The following is a 22,357-nucleotide window of genomic DNA, read 5'->3' on the forward strand; positions in this document are numbered from 1 at the left end:
TAGGATACTCTAGTCATCCTCCAAGTCCCTTATATTAACTGCCAGGAGGCAGGATTCAGGATGATTGCCTAAAAGATGATATGATTCATTATTAATCTCTAATAATGTAGGTTCCTATGAAGACTACACACTACACAGAAAATAATTAACATCTGATGACTCCCCTCAACTTTATATACCTAGCTACATTTTTAAAAATATCCTTCTAAGCTCTTTTGAATGGAATTGTTTAAAAATATATCTTGGAAAATGTTCCTGGAATTAGGTGTTGTCCCAAAAAAATATTTCTTGTAATGCAAAAAATATATAAAAGTAATATTGCTTTTTATTTTTTAGATACTGAAAAATGCACCAAGTGTCCGAATGATAAATATCCTAATGAGCGCAGAGTCGAATGTATCCCCAAAGTTATAACCTTCCTGTCTTATGAAGACTTTCTGGGCATCATTCTGGTCTCTTTTGCCCTACTGTTGTTCTTAATCACAGACCTTGTTTTAATCACCTTCATTAAATACCGAGAAACCCCCATTGTCAAAGCCAACAACCGGGACCTCTCCTACATCCTCCTGGTCTCCCTCCTGCTTTGCTTATTGTCTTCTTCTCTCTTCATTGGTCAACCAAGGAAAGCCACCTGCCTTCTCCGACAGACGGTTTTCAGCATCATCTTCTCAGTTGCCGTTTCTTCTCTCTTGGCCAAAACCATCATGGTGGTGCTGGCTTTTCTGGCCACAAAACCAGGAAACCAAATGAAGAGATGGTTGGGGAAGAGTTTGGCCAACTCCATCATCCTTTCTTCTTCTGCTGTCCAAATTGTCATCTGCTCCATCTGGCTGGGAGTTTCTCCCCCATTCCCTGAATCTGACCGCCACTCCCAGCATGGAGAGATCATCCTGCAATGCAACGAAGGGGCTATTGTCATGTTCTACGTCACCCTCAGCTACATGGGCTTCCTGGCTGCCATCTGCTTCACGGTGGCTTTCCTGGCCAGGAATCTGCCTGGGGCCTTCAACGAAGCCAAGCTGATCACCTTCAGCATGCTGGTCTTCTGCAGTGTCTGGGTGACTTTTGTGCCCACCTACCTGAGCACCAAAGGGAAATACATGGTGGCAGTTCAGGTCTTCTCCATCCTGGCCTCCAGTGCTGGCCTGCTAGGTTGCATCTTCATCCCCAAGTGCTACATTATCATTCTGAGGCCAGACCTGAACACAAAGGAGCATCTCACAGCCAGAACAAATGTAAAAACATGATATATAAAACCGTTGTGATATTGAGAAAATTGTTAAATTTCCGTTTAGATAGTATGCAGGAGTCATCAAAAATCATATTTATATGTTTCAAAATGGGAAATGGTTGAATGATGGGAATTTTTGCAGCTCTGTCCCCTCTCAATAAATCTTGCTAAAGAGATCTGTGTAAAATTCAGAGGAATTCGGCTGTTGAACAACACTACTGAATGTGAAAGCTTATAGAAAATAATGTAGACACTTGTTCCTCTTGACAGCAGCTAAAAGTGTTTGTGGAAGAAAATGAGTAGGAAAAGAGGTCAGGAGGAAGCTGTTAGGACCAAGTACCATCCTGGTTGCCTGATCCTCTCTGTGAGAATGCTGGAAGGATGTGAAATGTCAGGTTTGATCGGTTCTCAGCTTGGAAGGGAAATCTTCATCCCTCTTATATAATTCTTTCTTTTTAAAAAGTTTTTTTAAAATTTTTACATAATTCTTTATTGATTTCCTGATAAAACCTCCTTTGCAGAAAGTGTTCAGCAGAACAGCTGTTTGGGATTTCAGTTTAAGATTATTATTATTTTGTTTCTGTAGTTCACACCAAAATTAAAAAAGTAAATTAAAAAATAAAGTTTCTAATGAAATTTCCACTGATTTTTTTCTTTCAAGCAGAGAAATAAAATAGCAGCACAGTAGATATATTTTTTGATAAACACAGGGAAACTGCACTCATTTGTTATTTCAATTTCTGCCTTGCTTGTAATCAAATTAAAATATATAACTCCTGCTGCTCTTTCTCCTAAAACCACACAGGCAGGCAGAGTGGAAAGGGATGAAAAGGAACGAATCCTCTGATTGGCTGACAGGAAAGTGTCCCCTGTGTCCAAAAGGCCAGGGCGAGAGTGTTTTTGAGCCCCTTCCATGAAAGGGCCAGGGAGAAAAGGCAGCACCGAATGGCTGGGGAGGAGGAGGGGGCGGATGGCTGGGGACGAAACAGGCTGGGAGAAGCGGAGGAGGCAAAAAATCCCATTCCGGCTCCAGCCACCCTCCTAATCAAATTAGTGGAATTGCAGATGTATTGGAATATTCACCTCTGTACGGACTTTGGGAAAAGGTGCTGTGTCTGTTTAAATGCTGGACTTTTCTAGCTAAATCCCTCTCACCTGCATTTACTGTATTTAAGTACAGTTTGCTGTCTCTACCTTGTTGCTCTTTCCCCCCTTCTCTCCTACTCCTTACTTCACACCCGTGATGGCGTATTAGGTGCCCCCTTGTATAGAATGTTTTATTATTAGGTGTTGTGGTTAGCTCTGGCCCAGCTCCTGCCCCAAGGAATGTGCAGGTGGATGTGGGTAAAACATCCACATGCCGCAGGCCTGCTTTGCTCCTGATGGAATCTGCTGACGAAGCCTCCTCTGACCAAGGAAGCGTGAGTGACAGGGAAGAGGGGAGTTTGGCAGACAGCCCAGGAGGAGATCAATTATCTGTATCATCCTTGGATTCTGAACAAGAATTAATGACACATCCATGCATGCTTATATTGATGCATAGGAGACAACAACTGAAGGATTATTACAAGAGAAAATGAGGCCATCTGTGGTTGGGTGGGGCTGCTGTAATTAGTGCTACAGATAAAAGTGCAACCTGATGTTTTAGCCTCATGGCAGTTTATCTGATTCATTGTTTCGTCAAGATCGTGGTTTTTGTGCTGTTCAAGATTGTGTGTGGACTCTCTGGACTTTAGAATTGGACTCAATTTCCCAGTTATTGGGTGAGCAATTGGATTGCATTTAACCTGTGCCTTGTGTGTACCAGAAAATCCCTTTGACATTTAAAAAGGGAGCTGTTTCTGTTTTTCTCTTTATAAAAACTTTTGGGTTTTCCTTTTATCGTGTGGTGTGTGTCTTCCTGGACTAATTACCCTGTAATTACGGGTGGTTGAAACATGCCGGCAGAACATTAGGTAAGAAACCCTCTTTCTTTGCACAGTTCCTTTGCTGTTGACTGACAAAGATAATGTGTATTTTATGGGTTGGCTTTTGAATAAACCTTTTAACTTTTGTATCAGAGTTTGAACACTCAACAAGATGGGACATCACCATGAATTCACCTGGTTTATAGTCGCCCCTAAGAGGTCAGAAGCCGTCATATTGGGCCTGGCCTGGTTGGAAAAATGGACCCCTACCATAATGTGGGAGGCTGGATGCCGAAAGCTGACCCTGCCCATTGGCCCCATCCCTCCACCAGAAACCTGTGGGAGGAAACAGCCCCCTCAAGACACAGCAGAGGCCCCCTTTGCTGCTGCAGCAAAGGAGGCCATGCCTCTAGACTTCATGAAGGTGCCACTTGAGTCCTGGGACTTGGAAGGGGTATTTAGTGAGGAAGTTTGCAATGCATTACACCCTCACTGGCCAACAGACTGTGCAATAGAGTTTGAACCAGGGGTAACTCTCCCCAAACCCCAAATGTGCTCTATGACACCAAAAAAACTGGAGGAACTAAGGAAATGCATAGATATGAACATGGAGGAGTTTTATTCAGGCTGCGGAGTCAAGAGTGGGGAGGGAGGGGTGGTTGCATGAGAGGGAAAGACACTCGCCACAACACATTCTTTCCAGAGATTCAAGGTCATCCTTTGTTCGGCAGGCACAGAAGCAAAAAAAATAGGTGAAAATAACTGAAATCTCTCTTGTGCATGCGTCTTCACATGAGATCTGGCTTTTGGCACATGTACAGAATTCAAATATCACGCCAACAATGTGCGCGCAATGGTCAGCTAGAGTTGCACACGCAGCTCCATTTTTGCTCCCTGGGTGCCATATTGGGGCATTGGGGCTGCCATCAGCTACTGGTCTCTAACTATAAATTGGAGCACAATATTAATTGTACCTTTAAAAAGTTGAGCTAAGTTTAAGGAAGAGAAGAAAAAAGAAGTGCTAGCAAAACTATTAATCCAAGGATACTAGCTTAATTCCAAACATAAAAATTCCTTTACAATCCCTATCCTTTGCTTGTAGCATAGAGGAATGGTTTCCAAACAGATAAAGAAAACAATATACAAATGAGAACAATAAATCTAAATGAAACTTGAAGTGGGCCTGTCCTTTCTGATCAGTCCTTCTGATTTGGCCTCTTTTAGATTTAATCAGCATTAAGGTATTGACTGTAACATTTCCTTTATATATATTTACCTTTTAAAGCAGACTGGTGTGTGTGTGAGAGAGAGAGAGAGACAGGGGGTTGTGTTTGGCTACAGACAACCTCAATGGGGTTTATAGAATTTGAAATCTGTTCATTTTAAATAAAGTAAGAAATGCAGATGAATATTGCCGGAAGCAGTAACAAAAGACAATTCTGTAAATTAAATGCATCAGAAATCAATTTACAATGCATAAAATAAGGATAAATGGCGCATTCAGAGAAATGCAATGCTAATGGATTTTAGAGTGATCCTCTTCCCCAAACCTTGAGGTTTCTAGTTGCAGTTTTAATTGGTGCAGTTGTAACTCTGGTTTATTGTGTGGTCTTATGAAACATAATCAGGAGTTATTTTGAAGGAAATCGTCTTTTTTAATGGCCTATTTTAAGAAGACTGAAACTGATGCTGTACTGAAATTAGGCAAGTGGCAAGAAATTGTGTGCTCTTTCCCCTTGCGGGACAGGTCTTATTAAATAAATAGATGCACTTGGATTCAACAAGTACAGCTTAGGAAGGACAAAGGCGAAATGCTAATCCTACCATTCTGCTTTGGCCAGCCGTCAAATTTGATTGCAAGCAGTTTTGAAATCTCCTGTCTTGAATGGGCTTCTGCCTGCAGTCTTAGCTTTGCTTATGAATGGAGCCATCTAGATAGTTGGCTTCCCTTTTTCAACAAGCCCTTTATCTCCCTTAAGTGCTGGCATCTGCTGTGGGGCTATTAGACTTGGGGCTGCTTTCTGCCACTAAAAGCATTTCTCCTTTATGGAAATATAATCTACCCTTTTCAAATATTTCCCCAAATAGTTTATTCTTCTGGGGTGGGGGCTTCCCACAAAACCTTTATCTGGAGCATAAGGCAATTAAAAACAATGGAGGTGGGATGGATTGCAAGTCCTTTTAACTCAAGGCCATCTGTTCACATCTGTCCCACAAGACTCCCGTCCACCCCATCTAACCAAGCTATAATTCCCACATTGGGGTAAAGAAGCATGCTGTGGCCCAAGAAATTAAACTCTGTTCTGGTGTTAAGGAGACAGCTTAGTTATGATAATGGGGTGTTTATGCACATGTTTTGGGAATGCCCGGTAGTGCAGAACTTTTGGAAAAAAGTGCAAGAGGACACTAATAGGATGTTAAATATACAGTGGACAATTACAAAGGAAAGGGGGTATTAGTTAAAAGGAACAAGATGGGAGAATTTAGAGAAATAAAAGAAGCAGTGATAGAAAGCACTCAGGCAGTAATAGTCTTAGGCTGGAAGGATGCAACAAAATGGACAATATAAAATTGCTATCGGTATATATGGTGGATCATATTCAATTGGAGATTATGGATAAGAGGATGAATTTGGCCAATGAAACCAATCTGCAGGAACTGATGGGACGGTGGGACAAGGTAAGAGAATATATGGTTGGTAGAATTTGAGACCAAGCCATAAAGAATAAATTAGAATCACTTTATGATATGTAAATAGATATATTACTCTTGAGTTCAAATGGTATATACAAAATATGCCCCCATTTTGGTGGAGGGACATGAATGTTGTCAGGCGGCAGGCACTAATAACACCGAGCACACTGTTATATTTTTTGTGTATGTTTTATTGTTAAAAATCAATAAAAATATATTTTTAAAAAGGAGACAGCTTAGTTCCCACAACAAAGACACTACTACACATAAACCAAAACATTTTTTCTTTTCACTCCTCCCAAGCTTGAAGTCAGCCGAATAAGGTTAAAAAAAAAGCAACTTTAGACACAACGTTTTGCATCAAGAACAAGCTGTTAAAAGGACATTTTAACCCCCTTCAGCTGATCTAAAATCTTAGTCTTTTTTTCCTACTTCCAGACTTTTCAAACTGACAAAAGCATCCAAGGTTATTTTGCTTTATCAATTTTATTTTAACCGAAGCTTTGGCTGAAAAACAGCATCAACAATCAGTAACTGGGGGGGGGGGGGGGGGGCGGGGACCTATACTTGCAAGTCTCCAGGCTGCGTCTCTCTCTTGTCTGCACCCAGTAAAAAAAGCCCCAACGAACCTTCAGCCCCAAACTTTCCCTCTGTCCCTGTAAAGCGATACAACCGAAGCTTCCTTTGCTGTCTATTTCAAACCTAACCCGGCCTTCCTCTGCCCCGCCCACCCGCATTTCAGCCAATCCCATCCAGCGGTTCGTTACCCGTTCCCAGCCCAGCCCTTCTTGCCAACTGCCGACATCCTCGGGGTCGCGCGCATGCGTGATCCTCTCCCTCCTCGCTAGCTTCTCCCCTTCCCTCCCTCCGCCCGTGCAGAGTCCTTCTGATGTCCTCGGTCTGCTTTGCCCTTCGAGCCTCTGGGGATTTAATGCCAGGGAAGGAGGGGCTCCTTCGTGGCAGAGGAGCCCCGTGTCGGCTTTATCGTGGTGGGAAACCGGGTGGTTTCAGTCTGGTTACAATTTGGACTGAATGATTGAACGTAAATCATTAAAATACAGGAAATAGTATAAGGGCAGACTAGATGGACCATGAGGTCTTCTTCTGCCGTCAATCTTCTATGTTTCTATGGAAGACCTTGGAAAGATCTTGGGCTAAATGACTTGGGGAGGGAGAGAGAAAGAGAGAGGGGTGGGAGGAAGAAAGAAAGGAGGGAGAGAAGAGAAAATACAGGGAAGGGAGGAGTGGTGGCATTTATATGGTTCTCCTCGGTTCAGGAGGTTGGGAGTTCGATCCCAGCCAGATGTAAGGTTCCATTGTTTGGACAGGGGGGTTGGACTAGATGTCCTGCAAGGTCCCTTCCGACTTCGTTGATGTGTTTATCTGAACCTGGCCCCTACTTCTGGCCTCCCTTGCCTGGCCACGCCCTGCCTCTCCCCTCCCTTCTGCAGCGTCATCGGTCTTCGGGCAGACTCTCCCTTGACTTCACTCCCTGGAGGAGAGAGTTCCGCCCAGAGAAGAAGCCCCAGTTGGGTCTTCAAGCCAAGATCCCCCTCCCTCCCCCCTCCTACTTTCCCCGCTTCTCTCTCTCCTCCTTCAGGTGACGCCACAAAGGACTCTGCCCAGAAGCTGATGACGCTCAAGCAGGGAGAATTCCCATTGGTGCTGTCCCTCGTTTTGGCCCCTCCCACCTCCAACGGCCGAGATAAACGCTTCTCCGCCAGCCCACCCCACCCCCATTGCAGAGCCGCGGTTTCTTCCTCTGCGGCTGGAAGCATCTGGCTGCACGGACGGACGGACGGACCGAGAGGCAGACAGACAGACACGCACGTTTCCCCCCTGGGCAGTTTGCATAACCCATCCTAAAACAAAAGGCTCCTTTTTATTATTTTTATTATCCTGGCATAAAAGAGAAAATAAAAGTAGTAAAGAAACGAGAAAGGGAGAAAAGAAGGGGGAGAAATGGGGTGGAATAAAGAGCAAAAGAAAAGAAAGGGAAAGGGAAGGGAAGGGAAAGAAAACAGGGAAGGAAAAGAAAAGGGGAAAGGGAAGGGAAAGGAAAATAGAAGGACAGAAAGGGAAAGGAGTGAAGGGCTGAAAAGCCAAGTCTCAGGATCTCCGGAATCCCTTTGGCTCAGGCAGTTAGATTCCCCGCCGGTTCCCTCTCTGCGCCAAGCGAAGGGGTCGTCGAAAGGCTGCTGAGCCCAGAGAGGGGCTTCCTGGAAATTAGCAATTGAGTGCAGTCGGCAAGGAGGACCACTGAGAATTCTCCCTTCTTTAGCGTCATCGGTCTCCGGGCAGACTTCACACTCCGGAGGAGAGAGTGCCGCCCAGAGAAGAAGCCGAGATCCCCCCTCCTTCCCCCCCCCCCGCTTTCCCCGCTTCTCTCTCTCCTCCTTCAGGTGAAGCCACAAAGGACTCTGCCCAGAAGCCGATGACGCTCGAGCAGGGAGAATTCCCATTGGTGCTGTCACTGGTTCCGTCCCCTCTCACCTCCAACGGTCGAGATAAACGCTTCCTCGGGACACCCGCCCCCCCGCACGCCCCATGTAGATACTTCCTCTGGGGCTGGAGAGCATCTGGCTGCACGCATGCACGCACAGACACACACACACATACACACGTCCCCCCCTAGGGAAATTTACATAATCCACCCTAAAACAAAAGTTTCCTTTTTATTATTTTTATTATCATGGCATAAAATAGAAAATAAAATTAGTAAAGAAACGAGAAAAGGGGGAAAGAGGGGGCGAGAACAAGTGTGGAATAAAGAGGAAAAGAAAAGAAAGGAGAAAGGAAAGAGAAAGAGAGGGAAAGGGAAATGAAGTGGGAGGGGGAAAGGAAAAGAAGCTAGAAGGACAGAAAGGGAAATAAAAAGAAAGGGAAAGGAGTGGACGGGAAGGGCTGAAAGGCGAAGTCTCAAGATCTCCGGGATCCCTTTGGCTCAGGCAGTGGGATTCTCCGCCGGTTCCCCCTCTGAGCAAAGCGAAGGGGTCGCGGAGAGGCTGCCTAGCCCAAAATGGGGCTTCAGGCGACGCCCGGCCGGAGAAACGCCGGAGGGGCCGAGAAAGGCCGCCTACAACCAGCCAGGCCCGTTGTGTGAAGAACCCCAGAAGCCCCCGCGGCTCCATCCCTTTGGAAAGAGCAACGGGGGCTTCGGGGGTTCCTCGCACCACGGGCCTGGCTGCTTGTGGGCGGCCTTTCTCGGTCCCTCCGGCATTTCTCCGGCCGGGCGTCGCCTGAAGCCCCATTCTGGGCTGGGCAGCCTTTCCGCGATCCCTTCGCTTGGCCCAGAGGGGGGACCGGCGGGGAATCCCACTGCCTGATCCAAAGGGATCCGGGAGATCCTGCAACTTGGCTTTTCAGCCCTTCCACCCCACTCCTTTCCCTTTCTTTCTGTCCTCCCTCTATCTTCCTTTCTTTCCAGTTCCCTTTCCCTCCCCTCCCCCTTCCTTTCCCTTTCTGTCCTTCTTCTAGCTTCCTTTCCTTTCCTTCCCCTTCTTTTCTTTTCCTCTTTATTCCACATTCCCCCCCTCTTTCCCCCATTTCTCCTTTCTTTACTACTTTTATTTTCTATTTTATGCCATGATAATAAAAATAATAAAAAGGAACCTTTTGTTTTAGGATGGATTATGCAAATTTCCCTGGGGGGAACGTTTGTGTATGTGTGTGTGCGCGCGTGTTTGTGTGCAGCCAGATGCTTCCAGCCCCAGAGGAAGAATCCGCGGTTCTGCATGGAGCGGGGGCGTCGCGAGGAAGCGTTTATCTCGGCCGTTGGAGGTGGGAGGAGCCAGAACGAGGGGCAGCACCAATGGGAATCCTGCCTGCTTGAGCATCATCGGCTTCTGGGCAGAGTCCTCTGTGGCTTCACCTGAAGGAGGAGAGAGAGAAGCGGGGAAGTGGAAGGGGGGAGGGAGGGGGGATCTTGGCTTCTTCTCTGGGCGGAACTCTCTCCTCCAGCTCCAGGGGGTGAAGTCGAGGGAGAGTCTGCCCGGGGACGGATAACGCGGAAGAAGGGAAAATTCCCATTGGTCCTCCTCCTTGCTGACTGCTCCCAATTCCTACTTTCGAGGAAGCCCCATTCTGGCCTCAGCAGCCTTTCGACGACCCCTTCGCTTGGCGCAGAAAGGGAACCGGCGGGGAATCCCAAGGGATCCACGGGATCTTGAGACAGGTAGTTTTCTCGGGGCGGGGGGGCTTCAGAAGGGGAGGGTTGAGGCAGGGCGGGGCCAGGCACGGGAGGCCAGAAGGAGGGGCCAGGGCCAGGCAATTCAGCCAGTTCAGATGAACACATCAACAGAGTTGGAAGGGATCTTACAGGTCATCTAGTCCAACCGCCCTCCCATGCAACGGAACTTACATCTGCCTTTACCTAGGATCAAACTCCCAACTTCCTGTCAAAGGGATAACCAACTAAATCCCACCACTCCTATCTTCCCTGTATTTTCTCTTCCCTCCCTCCTTTCTTTCCTCCTCCCCCTCCTCTCTCTCTCTTTCTTCTTCTCTCTCCCTCCCCAATTCATTTAGTCCAGGAGCTTTCCAAGGCCTTTTACTCCCCGTTTTTTCTATTGATTCCACAGACTTTTAAAAATAAAAATAAAAAACATTTTTATTTAACAGTTATAAAAAAATATAAATACAAATATACATATGTACAAATGTACATATGTACAACTTTTAAAAGACACCACATGACATTACATAACACAAGAAGACCCAAACAGTAAAAATTAATACCGGTAATGCATACATTTTAGTAGTAGCATAGTTCAACCAAAGCTTACAAGGTTTGCTAATACTTTTATATTATCAATAATATTTTTACACTCAAAGCTTTGCAGAGAACTTGGTACCTGGATCTTGTTCATCACCTTAATAGACAACCATTCTTCAGCAGGAAGGCAGATGGTGGGGCTTCCATCAATTGCTATTATGCCTGCCTAAAAAGCAGCTCAGTCAGTGGATAACCATACCGTCCCCAAAGCTATTGCTATATCCTAAATAATAATATACTGTATTAATTAAAATGCAGTAAATTATCCCTAAGCTCTCATTAAGTTGCTGGCATCAAGCTTAACTATGTATGGAGAACAAAAAGCACCTGCCATTACTGCCTTTTAATTTGCAAGAGTATCAGGGGTTCAGTTTTGATTTATTCTAATGCCCTTCTTGGTGAGATCCATTTCAACAGCAGCAAGTCCCTCCCTTTTGAACTCCTACATTATCAGTTTCCGGTCACAATTCAAAGTGTTGGTTATGACCTTTAAAGCCCTTCATGGCACTGGACCAGAATATCTCCGAGACCGCCTCCTGCCGCACGAATCCCAGCGACCAATTAGGTCCCACAGAGTGGGCCTTCTCCGGGTCCCGTCAACTAAGCAATGTCGGTTGGCGGGCCCCAGGGGAAGAGCTTTCTCTGTGGCGGCACCGACCCTCTGGAACCAACTCCCCCCGGAGATTAGAACTGCCCCTACTCTTCCTGCCTTCCGTAAACTTCTTAAAACCCACCTTTGCCGTCAGGCATGGGGGAATTGAAACATCTCCCCATGGGCACGTTTAATTTATATATGGTATGCTTGTGTGTGTGTCTGTTAGCTTGTGGGGTTTTTTAAATCTTTAAAATTTTAAATTGTTTGATTACTTATGATTTGTTCCTACATGTTGTGAGCCGCCCCGAGTCATCGGAGAGGGGCAGCATACAAATCCAAGTAATAAAAATAAATAAAATAAAGTGTGTAGACTTTTTAGTCTTTTGATATATAAGATAACTCAACTTGAACTGAACTTGCAGAAGACCCTCACTCAATCAAAGACCTTGGAGTACTCATTTCCAATGACCTAAGTGCTAGGGCCCATTGCAACAGCATTGCCAAAAAAAGCACTAAGAGTCACAAACTTAATTCTATGCAGCTTCTTCTCTAGAAACACCAATCTACTAACCAGAGCATACAAAACATTTGTCAGACCAATTCTTGAATACAGCTCACCTGTATGGAATCCACACTGCACAACTGACAATTGAAAGAGTCCAGAAATACTGTACTTCACAAGAAGAGTCATCCACTCCTCCTCATGCAACAAATTATCCAGACTTCAATTAGTATGTTTAGAAAATTTACAGCTACGCCGCCTCCAAACTGATTTAACGGTTGTTCATAAAATCATACATCACAACGTACTCCCTGTTAGTGACTACTTCACCTTTAACAACAACAACACAAGAGCACGCAATAGATACAAACTAAATGTAAATCACTCCAGACTAGACTGCAGAAAATACAATTTCAGAAATAGAATGGTCAATGCCTGGAATTCACTACCGGACTCTGTTGTTTCTTCCCCCAATCCCAAAATCTTCAACCTTACATTATCTACAATAGACCTCTCCCCTTTTCTAAGAGGTCTGTAAGGGGCATACATAAGTGCACCATTGTGCCTACCTTTCCTGTCCTAATGTCTTGTTATCTTTTCTATCTCTACTTTATACTTATATTATGATAAACATACTACAATATAATACTATATTTGTATGACAAATAAATAAAACAAATAAAATAAATAAATAAATAAAATAAATAAGCTTGTTAGAAGCTTCCTAAAATATGTGGTCATGTATGTTAGTGGGCAGATGACTCAGATGTGTTTTATTTTCCTTTCCTGCGGGATCTTTTGTGCTATGAAATGCACAGGAAAGAAGAGAAGGAAGCTTTACATTGTATTCCTTCTTTTGCTTACAGGAGAATACTGAGGGTGTATTCAACAACACTTGTGCTATCAGCTACAGCTCCTATCAAAATATCTTCCCCATCTGGACCCTGGGGCGCTTTTCCTCCCTATATCCTGCCAGCCCCCTTTCAGGCAAATGCTCAACAAAGGCAAGAAATAGGAGGAAAATACTGGCTGCAGAAATGACCAACGGACATAGTTCAGGTTTGCTGCTCTGTAAATGTGGGGTTTGTAACCAACCTTAATGGAACACCCCACCTGTTTGTCTGAGGTTCTTTTTGAGACAGGAACTTGAGGCCAATCAAAATACTATTTTCCAAGGAACCAGTGAAGAGAGAAATCAGTGAAACCCTGCTGCTGCTACTGCCCTGTTGATTATTGCTCCTTATAAAGTACTGTATCTCTAAATTCAGCTACATTTAGAAGAAAAGAGACCTAATCTGGCAAAGACAAACACATCTGAGGAAGAATGCAAATAGGGAGTCTTGAAGGCTTATGGAACTTTGCTCTTCTGACTAGTTGAAGCTCACTTGTCTTAAGTAGAAATAAGAGGAAAAATATTAGCCACTTTTATTCTGTCCATTCATTTTTATGCCCTATTTGGACAAAACCCTAAAAGATTCCCCCCCTTCTTTCTTCCTTTTAATATTTTTAAAGAAATCCCTTCTTCCTTTTGCGATTTTTCTTTATCTCTCTATATTTCATCCCTGCCCATTTTTTCTCCCTCGCCCCTTGAAGAATTTGTTTTATTAAGATCTTTATTAAATAGTTTTTAATTCCTCTGGATCTCTGCTTTTTAAATGCTTGACTTTTATATGTATGGTCCAAGTTTTCTGACTTTTCATTCATCATAGGTTTGCTTTAATAAACAATTTTTAAAATATTTGTAATCTTTTATGTCCTTAGTTTTAGTTTTCAAGTTTTCCTCCATTCTCTCAGCTCATTATCAAAAAGATCATATTTGCACACAGCATGCAAAATTTAGTGTATTAACACTTTGTTTGCATAAACAGGAATTATCCAAATAACATTAGCTTTCAGACTAATCCCTAGCCGGATCTACTGCAAATAGTTGTGTAAGCTAAAAACCAAAAATTCCTATACTAGTATAGGCTATTTTATATTAAGGAATGTAAATAACATTAGGGAAATATGACCTGGCTCATCCACAGTTTTTATAGGTAGTAATAAAAAGTATAGTTTTTAGAAAAATGAAAAGATGACCGGTGAAAATATTTTTTTCTTCTTTTTTTCAATATGGAATTCTTTCTTTCCCTTCACTTTTTAAAGGGAATGTTTATTTTTCCCGAATCAGATGGGGTTCTCCAATAGATCAACATGCATGCATACTACATACATACATATTGTATTTCCCTGAAAATAGGACCTTGTCTTATATTTTTTGAACCCTAAAATATGCACTTGGCCTTATTGCCATGCACTCAAAAGCCCAATTGGCCTTATTATCAGGAGATGACTTATTTTGGGGAAAACATATATAAAAGGAGGGCAAATTGAAGGCTTAGAGAATTCTGAGAAAAGTCCATAAATATTGCACTTTCTTCTAATACTAGAACTTGAAGCATTGTATAATGTATACAATGTTCTTTGACGGGACCCAGGGGAAGAGCCTTCTCTGTGGCGGCCCCGACCCTCTGGAACCAGCTCCCCTCCGGAGGTTAGAATTGCCCCCACCCTCCTTGCCTTTCGCAAACTCCTTAAAACCCACTTCTGCAGTCAGACATGGGCGAATTGAGACATTTCCAGTTTATGCATGGTATGTTTCTGTTTATGTTTTTGTTTTTAAATAAGGGGATTTAGTGACTTTTAAATTATTAAATTTGTTGTATATTGTTTTATTGTTGTTGTGAGCCGCCCCGAGTCTACGGAGAGGGGCGGCATACAAATCAAATCAAATCAATCACTCAATCAATATTATAATATCTTATTTATTCAGTTTGATTTGTGTGGCCATCCACTAGTTATACAACTTTGGTTAACTAACATCCAGTTAAAAAACAGATTAAAATCTACGAGCTCTAAAAATTGGGACTTGTTTTAAAGGTGTATTTTTATGACTTAATTATCCTGCCTCCAAGCATTTGAGGGCACATTGAAAAGATTGTGCATTAAAAATCCATAATTAGTGAAAAGCAGTTGTTTATGTTCTAAAATTTTAAAATAAAATAAAAAACCAAGCAAAACCGCCCACAGGTTTACTGCTGGCACAGTTGTATCTATATCTGGAAGAGTTTTGAGGGTGCTACCAAAATAGCTATCAAATAAACTAAACATGAAACTCAAATTATAGCCTTGATTACTTTTGATTACTTTTGAACACGTCACAAAAATTTACCTCACAAAGGAATGACGGAGAAGAGAGGGCGCCTTCCCACGAATCCTCCCCACCCTCCCTGGCGCTCCTGCGAGAGACAACCCCCCCTCCCGTCGAAGGAAGTCCCCCCTCCTCAGAGTTAAGCGGGGCCCCACTCTCAGGTTTGAGCGGAGACAACCCCCCCCCAAGGCGAGGGGAATGCAAAACTTCCATGCCAGCCCTCCCCCCAATCTCCCGAATGTTCCACCCCTCCCCCCACTCGCTCCCAACTGTCTATGGGGCCAACTGACCTGGGAAGGTGGGCGGCCATCCGCCTTGCGGAAAGAGGCGAAGGGTGGTAAACCGGATGCCACAACTCCTCAGGGATCCTAGGGCCCTACTTTAAGAAGCACCAACTTAGAAGAAGCCAACATCTCACGCTCCATTTCTCAGAAAAGGGTGGACTAAATGCTCTCTATCCTCTCCCTTCCTGTTTTTTCTTTCCTCCCTCCCTCAGTTCTTTCTTTCTTTCCTTTCTTTCCTTTCTTTCCCTCCTTCCTTCTGTTTCTTTTTCTTTCCCTCTCTCGCTCCCTCTCTTCTCTTTTCTTCCCTCCCTCGTTTCCTCCTTCCTTATTTCATTACTTCTCTTTCTACCTTTTCCTTCCTTCCTTCCTTCTCTTTGTTTCTTTTCCCCCCTCTCTTGCTCCCTCTGTCTCTTCTCTTTTCTTCCCTCCCTCTCTCCCCTATTCTTTTCTTTATTCATTTTTTACTTAGTCCTTTCCCACTCCTTCATTTGTTTATTTTTTATGACAGATTTTTCTCTTCCACGGGTGGCGCGACTTGAGCTCAATGGGCTTTGGATACTCCTCTCCAGCCAGGCAGCACTCGAAATGCATTGTGTCCACACACCCCACTCCCCCCAAAAAAAAGTGAAAGAGAAAAAGAGAAGATAGACTGCTCCTGAACATGGAGGCTCCATCCACAAAACTACCCTTTGCGAGAAGTGACCCTTCTCCTCCCTCCCAACCGACCACGAAAACAGCCCTAAACAGCTACAATAAAAGAAATAATCCCCCCTCGACCGCCCCCCCCCTTCCTACTGGTTAAAAACGCCCCCTCCGCTCAGAAAGCCTCGGAAAACCCTAAAGGGGTGGGGCGACAGCGGGGCGAGGGAGCCGTTTCTATGGTAACCGCGGAAGCCGTGCGGCAGGATAGGGTAGTTGTTTGCGCCGGAAGTGACGCGCAAAACGCTCGCCCGGGGGAGCCCTTTGGGTGGGGCGAGGCTGGGAAGGAGGAGGAGAGGTGGATGGAAGCGAGCGGGGAAGTTTGGGAGAGTTTTGCATTATTATTTTTTCCTTCCCTTTCCGTGAATTTATTTTATATAAGTTGATCAGAAGGGAAATTTGGGATAAAAAAAAAATAGATTCGCTGCTCTTTTGCCCCCTGCTGGCTGGCTCGGCGCTGTGGCAGCCTTGCCTCACCCATAATCCCCAGCCAGCTGGCAGCCTGTCCTGTCCTTTCCTCTCCCAAAGAATCCAGAATATAGAATATATTACATTATATTAATGTAATATATTACCAAAATATTGCCTCCCCGGGGTGTGAATTGAAAGAAATCAGTGGAATGACATCGTAGGGCTGGAAGGGACCTTGGAGGTCATCTAGTCCAACCCGCCTGCCCAAGACAGGAGGAGACCTCATATATTCTGGATCAATAATTGTCCAGGGTTTTTTCCCCCCCTTCTTGAAAACCTTCAGCGATGGAACAGTCACAACCAGGGGAGGCAAGCTGTTCCCTTGATTCATTGTAGTTCCAGGCTGGATTTCATTTTGATCAACAGCTTCTACGGTACCTGTTTCTCCTTGTTGCAAAAGCATCTGGAATCTGATAGTTTATCTCCTTGGTTAGGAACATAGAAGATTGATGGCAGAAAAAGACCTCATGGTCCATCTAGTCTGCCCTTATACCATTTCCTGTATTTTATCTTAGGATGGATATTTCACTTCTTCAGCATCCTTGGAGGTAGTCTTTCTTGTGGTTGGCTTGTATCCAGCTCCTTTGATTGTGGACTTTGAGGAGAATGAATTGGGTCCATCTGGGTATCAGAGGCCAGGGTGTTTACCAGAGGAATCGGGGAGTGAGGGAGAGTTAGTGCCTGGGGAACCTGCAGGGACTGCAGAACCCCCAGCTGTGGTAATGATGGAATCAGATGAGTAGGGGGATATTGTGGACCCAATATTAGACGCCAGGGTTAGGAGAATGCGAGGGACACAAGAATATCTCCAGTGACATAGAACATCTCCAGTGACATAGAACACAAGAACAAGGGGACACAAGCTGAAGTTATTTGGGGGAAAGATCAAAAGCAACATGAGAAAATATTATTTTACTGAAAGAGTAGTAGATCCTTGGAACAAACTTCCAGCAGACGTGGTAGATAAATCCACAGTAACTGAATTTAAACATGCCTGGGATAAACATATATCCATCCTAAGATAAAATACAGAAAATAGTATAAGGGCAGACTAGATGGACCATGAGGTCTTTTTCTGCCGTCAGACTTCTATGTTTCTATGTTTCTATGTTTCTATCTAGGCATTAAATAATGCTATGCACAGCTTGTCATTATTGATAGTATAAAAGACGGGGATGATGGGAAATCTTGGTGTAGAAGTTCAATCTTCCTAGAGAGAGAGAGAGAGAGAGAGAGAGAGAACTAGCAGCCAAAGAGTCTCTGCAATCCTGAAATCCTGGGTTTGGAAAGCATTTGTAAGTACCTGTCAATGCCGAGAACTAATGACTTGAATTTATTACCTTATGGCCAGATGCTTCTTATGAACTGTGCTGATAATGCTGGACTTTTGGCATTGGACTGACATTCTTATGATTTCATTGCTGTTTCCAGCACATTTCTTTTGTAAATAGACAACTATACATAGTGACTTTACTTTCAAATCTTCATTGGGGATTAATTACTGATAATTAACTGGGCCGGACAGAACAGTCTTGACAAGAGAACCAGGATCTTTCTTTAATCCAGCAGGAGCCCTGAGGTGCTTTCCTGTAAGTTTGGGGGCACAGCTCCCCAGTTTGCAAGCTATTTGGCCACGCTGGCTGGCGCCAAGTGATCCTGGGTTATTTCTCTGCTATAGGACAAGGGATCTGGTGAATTTGGCAACTTGCCTCTCCTTGTTTCCTCTTCCAAAAACGATTCAGCCAATTGCCTCAGGAGCAACAGACTAAAGGAGCAGAATCCCACGAAGTCTTCAGTCCAAACTGGCTTTTGACAGTGACCGTTTTCCTCCATGCAGCATCAAAAAGCACATTTCCTCCTCATTGGGGAAGGAAACTTTTCCTTCTCAGTCCATCTATACAAAGAAAGAGGCTGTGACACTCATATTATTGCAACCTGCTACGGTAGTGAAGAATCTATATCTGAACAAGCTTTCACCAAATCCAATGTGCAGTTTCTGAGAGAGAAAGGTAAATGAAGTCTAGGGGAAGATTTTTCTTCCTTCCTTCCTTCCTTCCTTCCTTCCTTCCTTCCTTCCTTCCTTCCTTCCTTTCTTCTATGCCGCCCAGTACCTCGGTACTAATTATTATTATTATTATTATTATTATTATTATTATTATTATTATAAACTTTTATTAATTCAACATGAAACTCAAGTTGACTGAACATTTAAAAATGTATCACAAATATTGACTGGCTCTGATGGTTGATACCAGTTGCTGCCAGCCTCTTATTATCTCTTTTATTCATTAAACATGAAACTCAGTCAACTGAACATTTAAAAATGTGTCCCAAATACCATTGATTGGTGCTAATGGTTGATATGGGTTGCTGCCAGCGTCCTAGGTATCAGCCAGATATCTTCTTAAAATATGTGATGTTCAGAGTAGCACAGTTTTTTGCAGTTCTGCTGGTGTTATTGCAGGAAGCTGCAATTTTCTTGATGTGTTTTTGGAAATTCTTGGACATGGTACCAAGTTCTCTAAGAACAATGAGTATCACATGTTTCATCCACAGCTGTGTAGTTTCAATGGCCTGGTTGCAATATTTTGTCATTTTTTTCAGGGTTTTTTTTTTTTTTTTGCGACTCTGGCATTTTCTGTACAGTGATATCAATAAACTGTACTGTTCATCCCTCGACAACCATGATATCTGGTGAATTGTGTTCCAAATGATGATCTGTCTCTATTCGATGTTTGATGATGTTACAGATATTGTCGCAGGATGGAAGCTGTTCCAAGTTAAGCCATCTTCTGCAAATGACTGGTGGCACTGCCCAATCCTATGTGGTGAAATTAGTGAAGGGCTACCACATTTTTTACTACCACACTGTGAGCGTGGTTTATGCAGGACACTGCATTTTATTTTAACATCTTTCAGTGCAAATTAGGTGTGGCTCCATTTTTACTACCCCACTGCGTCCCCCCCTGTCCGGGCAGTAGCCCAATCCTGGGTTGGAGGAAAGTGAAAGAGGGAAAATGCCTGTTCCATGTTGGGCAAAGCCATAAATCTCCACCTTCTGCTTGTGGGAGAACCAGAGGTATTTGTGTGGTCACTGCACATCTTGGACTGACCTTCATTTCATCCATCAGAGCTTTTCTTATCTCCTTAAAATGGAAGTTGCAAAGAGATTCCATTCGCTATTGGGACCCATTTTGAGACCTAAGCATTGATTCCCAATTCATCAGCAATCTGTGTGGTTGGAAAGCAGAACAGCTTCCATGGGAGCCTCTTCCAGAAATCTATATGTTCCCACCAGTGGTGAGATTCAGCCAGCTTGCACCACTGGTTATTAATTTTCTGAGCAGTTTGACAAACTGGTTATTAGAAGAAATTATTAGTGCAGGTTGTTAAATTACTTGAATCTCACCACTGATTCCCACCCTTATTCACCCCCTTCTTGGACCTGGATGAATATTATGGAGCACTGAACTTTTGTGACCTGCCTTTAGACAGGATCCCTTCAATCTCCTCCTGGGAAGTGTCTCAAGGTTCTTTTTCTCTGGACATCTTCTCCAGCCCTTCACAGCCAAGACAATCTTGGAAGAGGAGCAGAGAAAATGCTTCAGGCAGAAATGGTAGAGTGGAAAATTAAAGGATCTGAAAACTGCTATTTTATTTCTCTGCTTGAAAGAAAAAAACCACAGTGGAAATTTCAATTGAAACTTAATTTTTTAAAATTTACTTTTTTTTTTTTGGTGCAAAGTACAGAAACAAAAATAATAATCCTAAACTGAAATCCCAAAGAAGGAAGAATTATATAAGCGGGATGAAAATTTTCCTTCCAAGCTGAGAACCAATCAAACACATCATTTCACATCATTCTGCCATTCTAACATAGAGGATCATTCAACCAGGCTGGTACTTGGTCCCAACAGTTTCCTCCTGACTTCTTTTCCTACTCATTCTCTCTCACAAACACTTTTAGCTGTCAATAGTAACATTATTTTCTATAAGCTTTCAAATTCAGTAGCTGTGGCTAAACAGCTGAATTCCTCTGAATTTTAGAAAGATCTCTTTAGCAAGATTTATTGAAAGGGGACGGAGCTGCAAGAATTTCTATCTTTCAACAATTTCCCACTTTGAAACATATAAATAAAGTTTTCTTTGACTCCTGCATACTATCTAAATGGAATTTTTTTTTAAAAAAGTGACATTAGCATTTTTTCCAATATCACAATGGTTTTATATATCATGTTTTTACATTTGTTCTGTTTGTGAGATGCTCCTTTGTGTTCAGGTCTGGCCTCAGAAGGATAATGTAGCACTTGGGGATGAAGATGCAGACCAGCAGACCAGCACTGGAGGCCAGGATGGAGAAGATCTGAACAGCCACCATGTATTTCCCTTTGGTGCTCAGGTAGGTGGGCACAAAAGTCACCCAGACACTGCAGAAGACCAGCATGCTGAAGGTGATCAGCTTGGCTTCATTGAAGGCCCCAGGCAGATTCCTGGCCAGGAAAGCCACCGTGAAGCAGATGGCAGCCAGGAAGCCCATGTAGCTGAGGGTGATGTAGAACATGACAACAGACCCTTCATTGCATTGCAGGATGATCTCTCCATGCTGGGAGTGGAGGTCAGAGTCAGGGAAGGGGGGAGAAGCTCCCAACCAGGTGGAGCAGATGACAATTTGGACAGCAGAACAGGACAGAATGATGGAATTGGCCAAGCTCTTCCCCAACCATCTCTTCAATCTGTTTCCTGGTTTTGTGGCCAGGAAAGCCAGCACCACTGTGAGGTTTTGGCCAAGAGAGAAGAAATGGCAACTGAGAAGATGATGCTGAATAGTGTTTGCCGGAGAAGGCAGGTGGCTCTTCTGGGTTGACCAATGAAGAGAGAAGAAGACAAAAAGCAAAGCAGGAGGGAGACCAGGAGGATGTAGGAGAGGTCCCGGTTGTTGGCTTTGACAATGGGAGTCTCTAGGTATTGAATAAAGATTATTAAAACAAGACCTGTGCTTAGGAACAAAAGTAGGGCAAAAGAGACCAGTATGATGCCCAGATGTTCTTCATAAGACAGAAAGGTTATAACCTTGGAGATACATTGGACTCTCTGCTCATTTGGATATTTATCATCCGGACACTGGGTGCATTTTTCAGTATCTGAAAAATAAAAAGCAATATTTTCTTAATATTTTGTTTTTTAACATTACAAGAAATACTGTTTTTGGACAACACCTAATTACAACAACATTATCCAAGGTGTATTTCTAAACAATTCCATTAAAAAGAGCTAAGAAGGATATTTTTTAAAATGTAGCTAGGCATATGAAGTTGAGGGGAGTCCTACGATGTTAATTATTTTCTGTGTAATATGTAGAATCTTCATAGGAACCTACATTATTAGAGGTTAATAATGAATTATAATAATCTTTTTAGGCAAACATTCTGAGTCCTGCCCCATGGCAGTTAAAGGGACTTGGAGGATGCCTACAATATCCTGTAACATCTAGAAGCAATATGGAATTAAGGAGAAACTTCCTAACAGTGAGAAAAATTAACCAGTGGAACAGCTGGCCTCCAGAGTTTTGAGGTTCTTCAATATTGGAGGTTTTTAAGAAGAGACTGGACAGTCACTTATCTGAAGTGATATAGGTCCATGATAGCAAACTATGGCATGGGTGCCAGAGTTGGCATGCAGAGCCCTCACTGTGGGGACATGTGCCATTGCCAGCTGATTTTCTGATTTTAGTGCACATGCCAGTCTTTGCAGGCACTGGAGCACTGGGAAACAGCCTGAAAATGATCTGGAAAATGGCCCCGAAAACAGCCAAAAGAAAGATAGTTTGCCGCTGATTTTTTTTGGACCAAAAATAACCTGAAAAACAGCCAGAAAATGGCCCGAAAAATGGCCAAAACAGGCATGCTGACCAGCTGGTCTTTGCGTTTCTGATGCTCCAGCATGTGCATCTGCATGTTCTGATTTTGGGCACTCAGGTTCACTATTACTGGTATAGGTTCTCCTGTTTGAG

This window comes from Erythrolamprus reginae, assembly GCF_031021105.1.
Source record: "Erythrolamprus reginae isolate rEryReg1 chromosome 13 unlocalized genomic scaffold, rEryReg1.hap1 SUPER_13_unloc_14, whole genome shotgun sequence".
NCBI classification, from domain to species: domain Eukaryota; kingdom Metazoa; phylum Chordata; class Lepidosauria; order Squamata; family Dipsadidae; genus Erythrolamprus; species Erythrolamprus reginae.